The sequence below is a fragment of the Vicia villosa genome, linkage group LG4 (genome assembly GCF_029867415.1).
Source record: "Vicia villosa cultivar HV-30 ecotype Madison, WI linkage group LG4, Vvil1.0, whole genome shotgun sequence".
Classification (NCBI taxonomy): domain Eukaryota; kingdom Viridiplantae; phylum Streptophyta; class Magnoliopsida; order Fabales; family Fabaceae; genus Vicia; species Vicia villosa.
In genome coordinates this window covers 77,218,020-77,239,248 of record NC_081183.1, presented here as the reverse complement: position 1 = coordinate 77,239,248, position 21,229 = coordinate 77,218,020, and positions in this window count along the sequence as shown.

Here is a 21,229-nt window from a genome sequence, read left to right as displayed (position 1 = left end):
AAAACATTAATAAAAAAGTGAAAATCATTAAATAGGGGATGGAAGCTTGAATCTCCCTTGCTTAAGGGAATCATTCGAGTGCTTGGATCTCCCTTGCTTAAGGGAACCATCCGAGCGTAAGTTCCCAATTTCTAAAAAACACAAACCAAAGAGTAACTCGAGCTTCCCTTGCTTAAGGGATTCCCTCGAAACACTCAAACTCTCTTCTGTCTCTCGCCCTCGTGGCATTCTTAAGAACATGTTGAATCCATTCCATAATTAGGCGTGTAAGTCTCCAAAGGTCGAGCATCGTGGAGTGCGACTTTAACCCCTGTTCACCTAAAAAACACCAAAACATAGAAAATCTTGAGCCGAACTACGGTAGCTCTGATTCCTTTTAAGAGATACGTAGGCATTGGGTCGCGGGGCCTAAGCGAGCACACTTGTAAATAATTCCTTCTTTTCCCCGTATTTCTTTTGCATTCATTCGCATTTAGGTTTTAGACATTAGACACCCTTTAGATAGAAACAAACATAGGTGGATACCATCGAGTACGATGGGCGTGAGGGGTGCTAGCACCTTCCCCTTGCGTAACCGACTCCCGTACCCTGTTCTCTGGTCGAAAGACCTTGTTCTTGTTCGAGTTAGGTTAGCTGATATCCCTTTCCCTCGATGGGATAAATATATTAGTGGCGACTCTGATCCATTTTTCGCGGTAGCGACAACATGGTTATTTAAAAAAAAATTCACAAATGTTGCCACAAAATTTTCAAAATTATATACCTTTTATAAACAGCAAAGAGCTTTATATATTTGTGCCACAATTTTTTCAACTCCTTCTATGTTATATCTTTTAAAATCATATACAAGATAAATATGTAGTACTAAATAAAAAAAATTGTATTACTAAATAATTTGTTAAAGTTAATATTTTAAATATCATCCGTATAAATATGGACTTGAGAAAACAAATAGCTACTAAATATACATAAATAATATTTGGTTAAAAAATATGATCTGATTTTTGATTTAATTTTATCCTATTTAATTTTAATTTTTTTAGTCATTTAAAATACAAATTATATTTTTAATAATATTTTTAAAACATTAAAAAATAATAAATTTAATATAATACTTCCCTCCCCCTATTTATAAGCAAATTTTATCTTTTTAGATTCATGAAAAAAATGATATATTTAGACTATATATAAATTATATACATCAATTATTAAATGAACCTAAAATGTTAATATTTTGATGGAAACATAATAAATTAACGAAATATATTATATTATTACATTAATTTTAATCTTTTCATGTTGCTTTTCTAAAATGAGTCACTATAAATAAATTGGAGCTTACAATTGAGATACGAGATACATATTTATTCAATACTAATCAATTAGTTAAATTCATTTTACTAATTATATATTCTAAATAAAAATAAGAATTCTTATAATATATTATCTTAAATTTGTTATAAAAATAATATACAAGACAATTATTTATATCTACAAAATTAATTGAAATTGACAAATAATTTTTATTGATTAATTAATCATTTTTTTAATCACAAAACACAACTGAGGATAATTTTAATATGCTAAGTTGAGTTTATCATATATACCATGCTCAAGACAGGTATTTTTGTTTAGAGAGTCAGACACAAATAATTTGTTTTAAATTGTGTTGGGTAACAGATAATTTAACGTGATATATGACATGATTTAATGATATGGAAAGATCACTATCAAAAAAAAATTGCAAGAAATTTATTTAAGAATTTCAGTTTCAAATTTTATAAATGACTCATTTTATAATTTGAATTAATGATACGTAAATAATCAATTTCAGTTCCAATTTTTTTTTATGTTGTTTTGTAAAAATAAGTTACTACGAGTTCATTTGGTTCAATCACAAAAAAGGGTGGAATTTTTATTAAAGGGAGAGAAGCGAAGACAGGGAAAAAACTTGAGTTGCATATATGTGATTCAAAATACAAAAGAGAGTGAGAGGAGGAGAAATTTTAATTATAAACATGTTAAGGGGAATGACGTTATTTTAAAATTAATTAATTTTTTTTCTTGTTATTTTATTATAAAAGTTATGATATTGACCATTCGTAATTCAAATGCAAATTTATTAATTAAATATAATAATATTTATCATTCATAATTTGATCACAAATGTATTAATAAAATATAAATATTCAATGAAAGAGTATCATAAAATATTTTGTAAAAATGTAACAATAATAATATATAATTTAAAAAGATAACCTAATAAAATAAAATTAAAAAACAATTATTATTATAACAATAATATAGAAAATAATAAAGTTTCGGTGAAAAGATAAAAATATAAATGATGTTGATTTGAAAGAAAAAAAAATTTAACAAAAAAACATCAACATATTTTTTTTTATAAAAAGCATAATTTTTTTTAATATTTTCTTAAATAGTAATTTTTAATTTTATAAAAAAAATTAAGATTAATTTTGTCAATATAATAATTATATTTTATCATTTCTTTCATCTACTTAAAAAAAACCTAATTTGGGAAAACGAAAAAATTACTTTATAAGAGATTTTGATCCCCTCCACTCCAGTCTCTCCTAAAATATTAAACCAAATATTTTCCATTTAAAATATTCACTTTCCTCCCTTTCAAAAATCCTCAACCAAACAAATTTTAAAGTAATAGTTAGAAGATATAATTTATGTTCGTTAATCCTACTCAACTAATAGTTATATGAACATCCGATAGAGGAGGGAGTTTGAATATGTAATATGTAACACCCCATACATAACTGACTAGTATATTATGCATGAAACGTTAAAATGGATATTGAGTACATACAAAAGCCATAGTTATAGAAAGATCCATATAAAATACAACATAATATTCTACTAAGAATTACAAACATGTATCTTCAATGGATCTGCACAGCAGAAAGATGAGATCATACGAGGTCTCCGAGCCGTCATCACTTCCAAGTCTTCAGTCCAAACCTGCTACTGACCAAACACTACTAAACTGCACCTGAAAAAAATATAAGTTGATTGGGGTGAGATTACTAAATCTCAGTGAGTCCTCCTATCCTATGGGTCCACTCGGTTCTACAGGGTACATGCATCAACAAAACTGAATCCACCATTGATCCGGGGTTTATCCTCACATCCGATACAAGTACGGAGAAAACAAGGAATCGTCCACCATAGGACTCATCATATCACAAGTATACAAACACGTATGCCAAAACCCATACCCATGTACGGGGAATCCAGAAGCGCGTTAATGCCTCGACTAGGTTATAAAACACACCCTCGATGAATCACGCCCATGCCTATTGTCAAGAGACTTGTACAAGCACACCGCAAGATGATTAGACGGGTTCGCACAGGCCTAAATGGCCGCGATATGACCTTAGCCTAATTGGCGTCATTGTCCCATTAATCATCCTCACGCACATGTGTTAACGCCGAGTACAATACGCCATCTTGACACATGGGTCCATCGGGCGAAAGCCTAGTGATGTAGCCTACATGGCACCACTAGAGATGGTTTACCTGTTATGCGTAGGCCTACTTAGCCGCATAACGCCACCATACCGAGCACGCAAGTGTGTTAACGCCAAGTGGGAAAATGCCTCAAGACCCTCACAAGCACACTACAACGGTAGCTCAGGTGTGAGCCCAAGATCACATGATCGGGGCTGTCCCATTGATCACAAAGCCTGGGACATAACGCAACCTAGCCCCCGGCCCGCTTCGATTCAAGCATACACACGCATCAATCGCCAATCACACAAGCACACAATCCCAATTGTTTAACCGAAACAACGGGCATCAACAATATATTCATGTCTCATCACAATATGGCATTCATATTTCAACATAATGTAGCAATAAAGTGCAATGAGATTAATTCATTCTAATCATGCATAATTCACATATTAAAATTACCACATCCATATTCATATATGACAATAGCATGTTTAAATACCAATTAAACAAGTCTCACATGACTAAGGAGACATCCGGTTCCCTTTACGGAACGAAACTGTTCTCGGGGGAAAATAACAAGATTCAATTTCACTCGACAAGACACTAAGTTGGGTTAAAATATAAATAAATCAAGCATTCTGATTTGGGGACCAATTTTATTAGAAAGTACACGTCGCTAGCTTTCCAACGATATAAAGTTTGCGCAATTCCGATACCTGAGCCGAAAGTTACGAATTTCCGAAGTTTGCTGATTTTTGCACTTTTGCCCAGGGTAACCGGTTACCCAGAAGCCAGTAACCGGTTACTGACATGAAAAATGCCCAGAAACGCAAATTTACACAGAGTAACCGGTTACCCAAATGCCAGTAACCGATTACCCTGAAGCAGAATCAATTTTCTGCATTTTAAGGGTTCTATAACAGTCCCAAATGCTCTATAATGAATCCCCTGCACTACCAATACAGTCCCAAAAATTTTATATCACACATATATTCATAATCATCAACATGCAACATATACTCATCAATTTAGCAAGTTGATCACATGCAATATGGATTATCACTCAAACCCCAATTCCCAACATAAACCCTTGCATACAAATTCCCCAAGGTATCTAACTAAGGACTCACCTTGCTAAAAAGGAGGTTCAGAGGATGATCATGCAGCCACTGAACCCTCACCATAGCCAGAGTTTCACTTCATCTCCATCAAACCCGTATCCACTCTTTAACACACAATCAGCATGCATGTCCCAATTTCAAACTCGTTTTTCTCCTTCAAAACAGAAGCTATAAACATGAACCTTATATGCAAATTGAATAGAATTTCGTTAGCTTTCCAGTGGGACCAGAATCGATACAATCGGAGTTATGAGCAAGGAGTTATGACCTGTTTTGTGGGTGCTGTCCATGGTGTGCGAAAATGGAGATATGAGCTTCTTTCTCCTTTTTCTCTTAAGCTCTTCTCTCTCTTTCCTTCATAATTTTGACTTGCATGACTCTACCACCAAACATGACCTTATGTTCCCATGCAACCTAGAGACAAATGTCCATTATGCCCTCCAACTAAGTGGTAATTACCAATATGCCACTTAGTTGGATTCTAACTAATTCCATTGCCTCTCTTAAGATTTCTAATACAATTGTGCTTAGATGATATGGACTAAGACCAAAGTGCATTTTAATTATCAATTAACCAATTTAATGATAATTACCAGTGTCGGAGAGTCGGGGTATTACATTCTCCCCCCCTTAAATAGAATTCGTCCTCGAATTCTTTTCGATCACCACGAAAACAAACTGTTCACATCTCTCCTGACAAGGGGATGAATGTTCCTTACACTCCTTGTACGAATAGCCTTATGACTCTGCTTGAGCATAGCTCCACCAGAGGAAATACAATCTGCCAGCACTTGCATTCCACTATGCATAATTAGAACCTTAACTCTCAAGCAACACGTCTATCCAGATACTTCGTCTTGACATATCTGGGGAAAGATCCTTCCAGGGTCCTTGACCTTCACTGCTCTGCACTGAATCTCCAGGACTTCAAAAACTCTAATAATCCACTCATGTCGGATATCCTTCGTTTCATTCTCTGGTGTGTTCAACCTCGTTCAACAAACATTACTGATTCACTCAGCTCCTTGAATTACTTCCCACTTGAGAATTACCGCCACAACGTTGCTTCCGTGATAACACTTCAAGTTATTCCCCACTCGAGTCCATACAATGTCATTAGGTGATCTTCAAATTCCTTGATCTTAACCTCTGGTTCCCAAAGTCTTAGGATGATTGTTCCATATTTACCTTTACTTATACAACTGAATCTTCTTACTTTAACCCTTACTCCAGTTTAGACATAACAACTGTCACCGTAAACCGCGAAGGTGTAATCATCTTGCAACTATAGCCTTGACATTCGACAACTTCGCACAAGATTCTACTGATAAGAGACGAAATTCAACAACTGACCTGTAACCATTGTACCAGTCTTCCTGTACAAACATAGTACACAAGGCATAACCACAAAGAACTTGCGCCAACTGAATGTCCTCTCTAGCCTTCAGTATTTCGATGGTCTGATACTCAGTCCAACCCTTGTGACTTGCAAGCTAAACTGGTGACCTACGAACGTCGGACTGCATGCCATCCATAAAAAGTATTTCCAAGTTGGCCCATAGACAACACCTCTCGAGTTTATGGTGGATCCTCGAGTGACTGGAATGAACGAAACGCTGCTTCGACAATTTCCCTTAGGAAGATACTTTCATCCCAACATAAAATCCTACAAATAGTCCATTCATTCCTACCTCTGACTTATCTGATTCTCCCTTGATCTGTTGCGCTACTCTGATTCCAACAAGCCACACACCTTGAAATCCTCCGAGTCACGTTATATCCATAATTCACTTAGTTCCCATTAATACACAATAATTCCTTATCTACAGTCGTCCAATTACAACACGTGCCAGAACTCTATATACATCCATCATCGACTACTACTCTTTGAAGTTGCGTACTTTCAAGAATCAAGCTTCTACTTACTCTGCCATTCCATATAGTTCATCTACCACAACTTAGGTACACGTTTCATCTTCAGGACATTGAGACCCAAATGCTCATTGACTTAGAAATCGTCCTTCATTACTGATTTTCATAGTGTATAACCGTTATGTCTGTCATTTCAACAAATCTTGTGGCTCAACCGATATGTCGAACCCTTCACGACGTACTGCAGCTCATGATAACTCTAGCATTTCTACACAACTTTTACCCAACCATACACCTTCATTTTCTTAGCGTAGTATCACCTCTGATAACTCGTGCGACTTACTGATATAACAATACCCCCATAGCCACACTCCATTCTCACAGTCATCTAATGTTTGTTCCACCTCTGAACTAAATTCCTTGGCGGCTGCATCCTTCATTGCGGTGCTTCTAACAGTTAGAGTGTAGCCACAATGCAAGAAATTGCACTTTGCACTTCGAAGATCTCTCTTATAAACTCCTTAGCAGTTCTCAAACCAAAATGTTCATGCTCTACCAAGATTAACACTTCTCCACTCAGAGTATCTAGCGACACCTTACCAGACACATCACACATCGAGCCGATCCAAGATACAATTCAAATATTCCATCGTCGGTCGCCAATGGTACATGATAGCCACTCACCATGCTGACCAGGATATCATGACCGCACATGAGTCCCCCTTTAGACACTCATGCAAAATTGCCAACTTAACACTTCACGAAACGAGAACGTCCCCAAGGTACAATTTGATACTAACTCACGCGATCACGACCACTCAGAGTCTCCATAAGTATAGTATTGGATTTTGATCCATTTCACCATCGCCTGCCTAGTTATTCCTCTACTATCGAGCGCGACATATGGATTCTCATCCTACATACCTTATGAGAGTCTGGATTTGCGTCTCATGAGTATCACATCAGAATTCTACCTTGAGCTTCGGATCACCCTTGTCTCACACACGTCGGAAAAAGGATGACTCACGCATCTTGTGCACGATAGCGATACTGTGGTATTATACCCGTCTGGTAGTACCAACATGGTGGTCCAACTCCGAGACCATGTACCCAGGTAACCTACCTCTGTGGCGTATAACGATATCCACGTGTATCCTAAAGTCACAACCGAGAAGTGTCTGAACAGACCTCCAATAGGTTCATCGTTCCTCAAGTCTTTCAAATCACACTCCTCAGGATGCTAAGACCTAAGAGTGCTACACATCAAGGTTACTTACTCGGAAGGCCAAAACGCCAAGCACGAAGATTGAAGTTCAACTTCGGATTACCATGCAGTGCGCGTACCCACTCGTCCCACGCATGCATGAGATTCCAAGGGTAATTCAGTCCAGATAGGAATACTATGGTCCCTAACAACCAACTCAACCGCGATCATCCTACTGACGTTCCAGATAGATCTTAGTTCTTACTCGCCTGAACGCCCAATGTCAAGTGTAGTTCTATGGCTTCACTCGGGGTCAGACGAACAACAACTAACAAGAACTTAGGTCACTGCATTTCACGCTTCTACATCATTTCATATTCCATCTAGCGTAGTTCTAGAGCTTAAATATAAAATGATGAGAACAGAAATACACATCCTCTTCTATAGACCGGGTATTCAAGCCTCACCTAATCGTAAGCTACCACGCTCGTACATTCCACCAACCCTTACTAGGAAACTACTCTCGCTTAGGGTGCTTCAAGTTGGATCAGGATCTAATACTCCGTCCATCCAACTATTGTCCGTACCTGCACAATCAGAAAGGTCTAACTCTTCTATTCGCATTTCCAGGGGTCATTCTGTCCTATCAGCTCACCTGTCATACTTAACACCAGCAACATCATCAGTACTGAATCCTACTAATTCCCAGCTCAACACCTTTGGAGAATCTCACTTACAAGGCTCCTACTCAATCCTATTTGGATTTTCCTTGCTATTACCAAGACTTAGAGAAATTTTACTTCGTCCAATCAAAATCCTGGGGGTTCTAGCTGTCTCAATCCACACCTTCGTAGTTCGGGTATTACTTCTTTGCGTCAAACGCTCCTCTTAATCCTGACAACTCCAATATTTCCCACTTACAACATCCAACAATTCATTACTCATCTCACTCCAACAACTTAGGTTCACAACCTTGCAGGTCTTACGAGTCCTCGTGGCGGCTCTACCGTAATTCTACTGTCTCGCACTCAGTCGATGAGTTGATCAAGTTCAACAACTGAGTGAGACTTCAGTAAAATCAGGCTAGCAACGCACACTTGAGAGAAGGAAAAGGAATTGCTAGTGATGTCTCATGGCTCGGCCGAGAATTGACCTGCTCTGATACCAACTGTAACGCCCCATACATAACTAACTAGTATATTATGCATGAAACGTTAAAATTGATATTGAGTACATACAAAAGCCATAGTTATAGAAAGATCCATATAAAATACAACATAATATTCTACTAAGAATTACAAATATGTATCTTCAATGGATCTGCAAAGCAGAAAGATGAGATCATACGAGGTCTCCGAGCCGTCATCACTTCCAAGTCTTCAGTCCAAACCTGCTACTGACCAAACACTACTAAACTGCACCTGAAAAAAATATAAGTTGATTGGGGTGAGATTACTAAATCTCAGTGAGTCCTCCTATCCTATGGGTCCACTCGGTTCTACAGGGTACATGCATCAACAAAACTGAATCCACCATTGATCCGAGGTTTATCCTCACATCCGATACAAGTACGGAGAAAACAAGGAATCGTCCACCATAGGACTCATCATATCACAAGTATACAAACACGTATGCCAAAACCCATACCCATGTACGGGGAATCCAGAAGCGCGTTAATGCCTCGACTAGGTTATAAAACACACCCTCGATGAATCACGCCCATGCCTATTGTCAAGAGACTTGTACAAGCACACCGCAAGATGATTAGACGGGTTCGCACAGGCCTAAATGGCCGCGATATGACCTTAGCCTAATTGGCGTCATTGTCCCATTAATCATCCTCACGCACATGTGTTAACGCCGAGTACAATACGCCATCTTGACACATGGGTCCATCGGGCGAAAGCCTAGTGATGTAGCCTACATGGCACCACTAGAGATGGTTTACCTGTTATGCGTAGGCCTACTTAGCCGCATAACGCCACCATACCGAGCACGCAAGTGTGTTAACGCCAAGTGGGAAAATGCCTCAAGACCCTCACAAGCACACTACAACGGTAGCTCAGGTGTGAGCCCAAGATCACATGATCGGGGCTGTCCCATTGATCACAAAGCCCGGGACATAACGCAACCTAGCCCCCGGCCCGCTTCGATTCAAGCATACACGCGCATCAATCGCCAATCACACAAGCACACAATCCCAATTGTTTAACCGAAACAACGGGCATCAACAATATATTCATGTCTCATCACAATATGGCATTCATATTTCAACATAATGTAGCAATAAAGTGCAATGAGATTAATTCATTCTAATCATGAATAATTCACATATTAAAATTACCACATCCATATTCATATATGACAATAGCATGTTTAAATACCAATTAAACAAGTCTCACATGACTAAGGAGACATCCGGTTCCCTTTACGGAACGAAACTGTTCTCGGGGGAAAATAACAAGATTCAATTTCACTCGACAAGACACTAAGTTGGGTTAAAATATAATTAAATCAATCATTCTGATTTGGGGACCAATTTTATTAGAAAGTACACGTCGCTAGCTTTCCAACGATATAAAGTTTGCGCAATTCCGATACCCGAGCCGAAAGTTACGAATTTCCGAAGTTTGCTGATTTTTGCACTTTTGCCCAGGGTAACCGGTTACCCAGAAGCCAGTAACCGGTTACTGACATGAAAAATGCCCAGAAACGCAAATTTACACAGAGTAACCGGTTACCCAAATGCCAGTAACCGATTACCCTGAAGCAGAATCAATTTTCTGCATTTTAAGGGTTCTATAACAGTCCCAAATGCTCTATAATGAATCCCCTGCACTACCAATACAGTCCCAAAAATTTTATATCACACATATATTCATAATCATCAACATGCAACATATACTCATCAATTTAGCAAGTTGATCACATGCAATATGGATTATCACTCAAACCCCAATTCCCAACATAAACCCTTGCATACAAATTCCCCAAGGTATCTAACTAAGGACTCACCTTGCTAAAAAGGAGGTTGAGAGGATGATCATGCAGCCACTGAACCCTCACCATAGCCAGAGTTTCACTTCATCTCCATCAAACCCGTATCCACTCTTTAACACACAATCAGCATGCATGTCCCAATTTCAAACTCGTTTTTCTCCTTCAAAACAGAAGCTATAAACATGAACCTTATATGCAAATTGAATAGAATTTCGTTAGCTTTCCAATGGGACCAGAATCGATACAATCGGAGTTATGAGCAAGGAGTTATGACCTGTTTTGTGGGTGCTGTCCATGGTGTGCGAAAATGGAGATATGAGCTTCTTTCTCCTTTTTCTCTTAAGCTCTTCTCTCTCTTTCCTTCATAATTTTGACTTGCATGACTCTACCACCAAACATGACCTTATGTTCCCATGCAACCTAGAGACAAATGTCCATTATGCCCTCCAACTAAGTGGTAATTACCAATATGCCACTTAGTTGGATTCTAACTAATTCCATTGCCTCTCTTAAGACTTCTAATACAATTGTGCTTAGATGATATGGACTAAGACCAAAGTGCATTTTAATTATCAATTAACCAATTTAATGATAATTACCAGTGTCGGAGAGTCGGAGTATTACATAATATCTCACTTATTCATTTTTATGGAGTGAAATATTTTATGTATATTATTAGTAAATATTAATATAATGATAATATATTAATTTAAGTTTATTATGAAAGACAATGCATAGAACAAATATTTATTCTCAAATAATTTATTTAATTTAATTTTTATTTTATTAAACTAGCTTTATTAGTATCTGTGCAGGAACATTACATTACATATAGGACGTGGATTCGAATCCGCATCGTACCCTTCTTCACTTTAAAGAGTTAATTTCTGTTACTAGACTATAGACCAAAAACATAATATTCTTTAAATATTTATCATCTATAATTATAAAATTAATATGGAATAAATATTTTTCACTGATACTTAAAATAAAATTTAATGTAATTATTTGTTTTTAATAAACGGGATAATATTAAGAGAATAGAAAGGATGTCACATAATTGCCATCATTATTTGGTGATTGCCTATAATGTATAATTTATATGATGTCAGATGTTGATATTCCAGGCTATGATGAGTTAAAAGTATAACTGAAGTTGTTTTTCACACTAATATAAAAAAAGCAGAATAAAGTAATAGTACAAGATATAAGTAGGCAAAATAAAGTAATAGTACAAGATATAATTAGGCAGAATAAAGTAATAGTACAAGATATAAGTAGGCAGAATAAAGTAATAGTACAAGATATAATTAGGCAGAATAAAGTAATTGTAGGCATGATTTAAAAAAGTGAGGGGGGTGCAATTGCACTGGGTGTCACCGAACATTGTTGATATTTGATACTAACCAATAAAATAAAGCATAGGCAATGCACATGACGTTTCTAATTTTACTCCCAACAACTAAATTTTCTTTTCATCTACTTTGTACATTTTAGACAAAAGTGAATTTGGTTCTTCCCATCTTCCATGGAAAAAGAATAAACCACCTAAGTGGTTTCCTATTGGTGTGTTTTAAAAGACAGAGATAGTATGTAGATTTTCTTTTCATCTACTTTGCATTCTCAGTTGTATGAAATTAATTTAAATTAATGTATTTCTACTATTAATGCACTGCCTTTCAATGATGGTTAATATAATCATGACAATTGAGAATAGATAAGGTGACAAATAAGCATATTAAAAAATGAAGTAAATTGAGTGGGAGCAATTGCAGTTAATTAAAAAAAACGAAATATCATAAACTTAAACGAAAATTCTTACAAAATTCTCAAAGCAAATACACCAATATGACCATGTGAATCGAAATTTGCTCAATAGCTAAACAAAGACTATAAAAAAAGTATGGCTTACACCATTGATGCTTATGCAATGCCAAATTAGCCAAATTACAATCTCAAAAATCTCATTCAAAGGAATTTCATACAAAAAACTTTATTCTCAATGTTTGGAAAGTCACTAGGATTTCCAAGAATATTTTTGTATTTTATTTTATTTATAATTTTAAAACTTTAAAAATATAGACTAATATAGTAAAATAATATACAAGTAGTTAGTTATAGTTGAATTATCTTTTATTTCCATAAAAATAAAAGATTTTCACCTTTGACATAATAATAAAAATTTAAATTTTCATGAATAAATCATAATTCTTAGAATAAAATATTCTTGAGCTTAATTTAAAAAAATTTGAATACAATTTGTATCCTTCAAACAACGATGGAGTTTGGTAATTTAGGATTGAGGAACTTTAAATTTAAGTTACATGTATTTTTAATGTAAAAATAATTTTATGTTTATTAAATTAATTTTCGTCATTATGTCATTTTTTTTATAATATTTCTAAAAGAAACTAACAAACATTGAGCGGTAATTGGATGTCTGTATCATTATTTTTACAATAATAATATACATATCAACTTAATTTTATATTTAAATATAATAAATATTTTTTATATATAAAATATCTATTACTTTAATAATTATTTTACATATTTATTGATAGTTAAATTTATAACATACTATAAAATATGAATAAACTTATAATATATTACAAAATAACATTGAGTCCCCTTTTTTTTTTTACTTATAGCATACTTTTGTACACATTTCAATTGCAAGATATAGGAAAGAAGGAGATAAAGTATGCTATTTATTATTTCTGTCACGTGTCATGCGTAAAGGAATAAAAAACAAGCTTTACCAAAACAATACTTCATAATGTGTTAAGAGACTTATAGTCATAAATACCTTCCTCCACTAGTTATAAATACCACTCCTTTCACTTACTTGCGACTACCAGTCCCTTCCCTTACTTGCGACTACCACTCCCTCTACTTTCTTGCGACTACCACTCCCTCTCCTTCCTTGCCACTACCACTATTCAAAATTTCAATATGAATTCTCTAAGCAATTTTTTTATTTTTCTTTCTGTTATGTGCGCGTGAGTGCGTGGGTGCGTGCGTGGGTGGGTGTGTGTGCGGCGTGCGTACGTGTTATCATACTAACTATGTGATTTTCAGCGAGAGATCATCTTGTGTTTCTAGACCATTAGTTCAACAAATTCTCCAACTTCAAAAACAATGTTTTTTTATTGCAGGAGAGAGCTATGCAGGTAGAATTTATATTTAATTAATTATATATTTTTTTTTAAATTTTGTTTATTAACACGCTTGTCTTTGGTTGTCTTCGGGTCACTTTGCACCACAGCTTGCACAGCTCATCCTTGAAACCAAGGATGAGATATATCTAAAGGGCATCGCTGTAAGTCTGGAATTTTTTTTTTTAAGTATTGATTTTTCTTTAATAGTACAATTAAAAATTATTTTTTTAAAATAATGATTTTATTAAGTACAATGAAAAATTACTTTTTAAATTTTTTGTTTTTTTATTTATTATATTAATATATTTATTATAAACAATTATTATAAATATATTAGCAGCCTTATGATTAATTATGAACTTATTTATTGACTTTTTTAGATTGGAAATCCTCTTCCCGAATTTGATACGGACTATAACTCCACGGCTGAATTTTTTTGGGCTCACGGAGCAATATTCGATTCAACATATTGGAATCTGAAAAATATATTTAGTTTTTCGTCCATCAAAAGGGAGTATATCAATTCCAAAAAGACTGCAGCTTGCCAAATTGTTAATGCATTGTTTTCCACATATGTGTGTAAATAGTATATGGATTTTTTAAAAGGATATTTTCATATATTTGATGTAATAAGATTTCACTTTAATATATGAATTTTCATTTCATGTGCAGGTAAATGGGTATACCAACGAGAAGGATATAAATAGTGACGTTTGCCCATCACCACCAGAAAACAGAAAATACCTACAGGTATATATATACATTTCCTCCAATCTTAAAATTTAAAATTTCTTTTTAATTTGCTTTTAATGTTATGTTTTTATGTTTCTTTGTTTAGCAAAATGGAGAGAAAGCTCATGTATGTAATCGGGATGCAACTGATACATTCATGAATAAAAAATAAACCATAAAAGCTTTCCATGCACTGCTGGTAGGGATGAATGGTTGGTCGGCTTGTAGCCAGTAAGTGTTTCAACATGCCTCTGTATTGATTCTTTAATCATAGGTTTTTCATGCATTGGTATGCTTTTATTTCCAATTTATAAAATTTGAGTCCTGATACAAATTTTATTTCCATTTTGTAATAGGGTTTTAGTCTATAATCCCCTTGAGCAGTTGAACCCAACCACCTCAATATTAGGAACACTAGTTAAATCAGGTGTTAGGGTACTAGCTTACCGGTAATACTATAATCTTATGTTTTTACTATTTATTTAATATTAAATTATTTTGACTAGGCAAAGTTGGTTTTTTTTGGCTTACAATGGTGATGTTGATGCTGTGATTCCTTTTATTGGGACACGGATTTTAATAAGAGAAGTGACCAAAAAATTTGGATTGAAAACTACTCGGCGTTATGAGGCTTGGTTTCAAGGTGGTCACGTAAATACATGTCCTACTTGAGTGTAAAATATATTATGTGTTTGTGAAATATGAACCAATTATCTAAATTTCTAGGCATAACAAATTTTTATCTTCTGTTTTTGTATAAACCTTTTAATTATCACTTTACTTGCTTATATTCATATTTATACCTGTAAAACTAACTTATTTTGATATTTGATGGTTAAGCTGGCGGGTTGGACTCAAGAATATGGAAATATCCTATCATTTGCCACAATAAAGGGAGGAAGTCATTCAGTTGCGTTTTCTCAACCTGAGAGATCGCTCGTGATGATTAAGACTTTCTTGCAAGGAAAACTCCTTCCAAAACGGCTCTCTTTTCCTTTTAAAAATCGGCATCGCATGTACTAATTATTTTTTATTTGATTATAATATTTGTAATATGTACACTTATTTTGTTCTGTATAAATTGTCCACTTAAATTTCTCATAGCTGCTAATTATTTACCAACCAATTTAATATAATCACTTTTATTGTATATATATATATATATATATATATATATACGATCTAATACTATTTTAATGAAATTCAAATGACCGAATAGTATATTTTCCAATAATAACTCCATTTCCAATCTTATCTTCCCCTAAGGGCCTAAAAGGAATACACTTACCAATTGAAGGAGGCCTCTGTTGCAGTGGCCAACCCTATTCCACCGGCACAAGGCACTAGGGAAACCAACCACCCACCATGATATAGGCATTTGTAAGAAAAGTTAAATTAAAGAATTAATATAGGAAAAATCAATTCACAATGTATTGAATTTTGAAGTTACAACCCTTCAAAAGTAATGACGATTTTGCAAACATAATGTGGCAGATTTGAACCTACTTACTCTTTCTAGGGATGTAACGCCTTAGGAACACATCTGTAACCACATAATAATATAACTATAAAGTGACAAATGTACTAAATGACCTAATTATAAATTACCTAATTATTTATAACATACTATAAAATATGAATAAACTTAAAATATATTTCAAAATAACATTGAGTCCCCTGCTTTTTTTTTACTTATAGCATACTTTTGTACACATTTCAATTGCAAGATATAGTAGAGAAGGAGATAAAGTATGCTATTTATTATTTCTGTCATGTGTCATGCGTAAAGGAATAAAAAACAAGCTTTACCAAAACAATACTTCATAATGTGTTAAGAGACTTATAGTTATAAATACCTTCCTCCCATAGTTATAAATACCACTCCCTTCCCTTACATGCGAATACCACTCCCTTCCCTTACTTGCGACTACCACTCCCTCTACTTCCATGCGACTACCACTCCCTCTCCTTCCTTGCCACTACCACTACTCAAAATTTCAATATGAATTCTCTAAGTAAATTTTTTTATTTTTCTTTCTATTATGCGTGTGCGTGTGCGTGTGCGTGTAGGCGTGCGTGCGCGTGCATGCGTGGGTGCGTGCGTAGGTGTGTGTGTGTGTGTGCGGCGTGCGTGCGTGCGTGTTGTCATACTAACTATGTGATTTTCAGCAAGAGATCATCTTGTGTTTCTAGACCATTGGTTCAACAAATTCTCCAACTTCAAAAACAATGTTTTTTTTATTGCAGGAGAGAGTTATGCAAGTAGAATTTATATTTAATTAATTATATATTTTTTTAAAATTTTGTTTATTAACACGCTTGTCTTTGGTTGTCTTCAGGTCACTTTGTACCACAGCTTGCACAGCTCATCCTTGAAACCAAGGCTGAGATAAATCTAAAGGGCATCCCTGTATGTCTGGAAATTTTTTTTTTAAATATTGATTTTTCTTTAATAGTACAATTAAAAATTATATTTTTAAAATAATGATATTCTTTAGTACAATAAAAAATTACTTTTTAAATTTTTTGTTTTTTTATTTATTATTTTAATATATTTATTATAAACAATTATTATAAATATTTTAGCAGCCTTATGATTAATTATGAACTTATTTATTGTTTTTTTTTTAGATTGGAAATCCTCTTCTCGACTTTGATACGGACTATAACTCCACGGCTGAATTTTTCTGGGCTCACGGAGCAATATCCGATTCAACATATTGGAATCTGAAAAATATATGTAGTTTTTCGTCCATCAAAAGGGAGTATATCTATTCCAAAAAGACTGCAGCTTGCCAAGTTGTTAATGCATTGTTGTTCACATATGTGTGTAAATAGTATATGGATTTTTTAAAAGGATATTTTCATATATTTGATGTAATAACATTTCACTTTAATATATGAATTTTCATTTCATGTGCAGGTAAATGGGTATACCAACGAGAAGGATATAAATAGTGACGTTTGCCCATCACCACCAGAAAACAGAAAATACCTACAGGTATATATATACATTTCCTCCCATCTTTAAATTTAAAATTTCTTTTTAATTTTCTTTTAATGTTGTGTTTTTATGTTTGTTTGTTTCTTTGTTTAGCAAAATGGAGAGAAAGCTCATGTATGTAATCGGGATGCAACTGATACATTCATGAATAAAAAAGAAACCATAAAAGCTTTCCTTGCACTGCTGGTACGGATGAATGGTTGGTCGGCTTGTAGTCAGTAAGTGTTTCAATATGCCTCTGTATTGATTCTTTAATCATCGTTTTTTTCATGCATTGGTATGCTTTTATTTCCAATTTATAAAATTTGAATCCTGATACCAATTTTATTTCCATTTTGTAATAGGTTTTTAATCTATAATCCCCTTGAGCAGTTGAACCCAACCACCTCAATATTAGGAACACTAGTTAAATCAGGTGTTAGCGTACTAGCTTACCAGGAATACTATAATCTTATGTTTTTACTATTTATTTAATATTAAATTATTTTGACTAAGCAAAGTTGGTTTTTTTTGCTTACAGTGGTGATGTTGATGCTATGATTCCCTTTATTGGGACACGGATTTTAATAAGAGAAGTGGCCAAAAAATTGGACTGAAAACTACCCGGCGTTATGAGGCTTGGTTTCAAGGTGGTCACGTAAATACATGTCCTACTTGAGTGTAAAAAATATTGTGTTTGTAAAATATGAACCAATTATCTAAATTTCTAGGCATAACAAATTTGTATCTTCTGTTTTTGTATAAACCTTTTAATTATCACTTTACTTGCTTATATTCATATTTATACCTGTAAAACTAACTTATTTTAATATTTGACGGTTAAGCTGGAGGGTTGGACTCAAGTATATGGAAATATCATATCTTTTGCCACAATAAAGGGAGGAAGTCATTCAGTTGCGTTTTCTCAACCAGAGAGATCGCTCGTGATGATTAAGACTTTCTTGCAAGGAAAAAGCCTTCCAAAAAGGCTCTCTTTTCCTTTAAAAATCGGCATCGCATGTAGTAATTATTTTTTATTTGATTATAATATTTGTAATATGTACACTTACTTTGTTCTGTATAAAGTGTCCACTTAAATTTCTCATAGCTTCTCATAGCTGCTAATTATTTACCAACCAATTTAATTTAATCACTTTTATTGTGTGTATATATATATATATATATATATATATATATATATATATATATATATATATATATATATATATATATATATATACGATCTTAAACTATTTTAATGAAATTCAAATGACCGAATAGTATATTTTCCAATAATAACTCCATTTCCAATCTTCTCTTCCCCTAAGGGCCTAAAACACTAGTGCAAAAAACACATTTTAAATCAGACATTTTAAATCATATGCTTTCCACTTGATTTAAAAACTTGAAAAAACTAAAACACGGATAGCATATTAAAGTGAATAATATTTAAATCAGTTAATATGATTTAAAAAGAATTTTTTTATAATTAAAAAAAATTAAGAGATAAAAGCGCCCATGAGTCTATTATTCCCTCTCTTCTCCGCGAAAACATAATCTTTCCCTCTTTTTTTTTCCAGAAAAGCACCTCTTTCACTTTATTGGTGAAGAAAGAGAAACCCTAAACCCTTTCACTTCTCTTTCTCGGTGAAGAAATAAGCTCTAAACTCTTTTCCTCTTTCTTCTCCCTCGGCGCCGAAAGAAACCACGTTTCCCTTTAACCTTGTCTCTCGAGCTCACAGAGAAATAAACCATCAACTAGCTTCTCACTTTCCCTCTCTGTGACGAAAAACACATTGTTGCCGTTTCCGTCGACATTCTAATTTCCAGATTCTCCACCCCTGCTTCTGTTCAGATTTTTCAAGGTTAGTTCATATTTTGGTCTCTTTCAAGGTTAATTTAGGTTTAGTTTCCATTAGAGACATTTCTAGGAAGCTTTCTTTTTTGAAGATATTTAAAAGGTTTAATGAAAGTTTGCTTCTTTGAGTCGGTGAAGTTTGTTTGAATTCATATGTTTCTGTTGCATAAATTAAGAATTTGCTTGGAAGTCAACAAATTTTAACCTTGAACAAGATAGTTTTATGTTCATTTATCCATTTATAATGTCTTGAATTGGCTTTTAAATTTAACTTTGAACTGGTTTTTACTGTTTTTGTCAAGAAAGATAAGTGGGGTATTAGGAATTTGAATTTTTGATTTATTTGAGTTTTGAGTTTAATTCTCTAGTTGGGTTTTTGGTTTTGGATTGATTTCCTGCTGGATTTTGTTAGGAGATAAGTGGGTGTTGATAAGAATAGAAATTGGAATTGTTAGTGTTGTTGAATTTTGTTGTTAATGCTAGCTTTGAAAACTAACATATGCTTTATTTAGTCCATAAAATTACTAACCAGAAAGGCACTAGGATATGTTTGCAGTTTAGTTTTAGCAAAGTCTATGCTTCAGTTCTGAATTTCTTAAAAAATCTTTAAGACAGTTTCAATTTGAGGCATAACCAAGAATGATTTACAATGGTTGAGTTGTTCAACCATTTATGTTAGCATTTATAATCCTTTAACTTCTTTGTCTGCTCATAACTTTAGATACACTGGATGTTAGGTATCAGTGATTTTGCTTATTCTCAACTTTGAAGACAAACTCCAATAAAGTATATAAATGCTGAATATAATTATTTTTTAATAATTTGGTCTTTATACTTTGATGCACTCATCATAATTTACAATAGTCTCTAAATTTTTCACATGTAGTTGATGAAATAATTTTGTTACTTTAGCTTGAAAAAATTAATTTTGAATATTAAACTCTGGTGTCAATGATCATGTGTCTTTTCCATTGCACTTTTCTAGTTCTTATTGCAAAATTAAACATGTTAAAGTCAATCTTCCTACTGTTACTTTTGTTTTGGTTAAATAAACTTCTAATGTATCTTTTTCACCTTACCTATATCTCACTAATGTACTATATTCACCAGTGTTTCAAATAAATTTGTTTTCAATTTTTAGGTTGTGTGAATCCATAAAATGTTTTCAAATTTTTTGGTCTGAATTGTATATTGCAGGATTTGAAAACCAAGAAAAAATTTGGTTTAGGTAATCAAGTAAAGGACTTATACAGTTTAAATATACACCTTAAATGTACATAACTCTGTCATATCTATATTTTCTATTTAGCCTTTAGCTTAGGTCATATATCTCAAAAAAAAACTTGCGCATATGTCTTTATTGTATTCATCTCTTTCTCATGACAATAAATCAATTTGTGATATTTTCTAGCTAGACATGTACAATTACCTTTTACTCTAGTCATTCTTTTGAATCCTGAGTTAATGCATTTTAATATTTGGGTCCCTTATATATTTCATTTGTGCAAAACCATAAGTAGTTATTAACTATATTTGATGATGACACGAGATTTGTATGAATCATTTTACTTAAGGCTATTAAGTTATATAGGTATTATAAGATTTACACTTTAGGAATTTTTCTCACTGAGAATTGTTTTCTCTTAAATAGTTGGTAATTGGGAAATAGCTAGTTAGTAATTGGCCCTCTATAAATAAGGTGTAGTCATTAGATGTAAGGATGAATTTTTTTGCATTTGTAAAATTTTACTTAAATTCATCAATATTATACTCTTGGACTCCCAATTTCAACACTTTTTATCAATATGATTC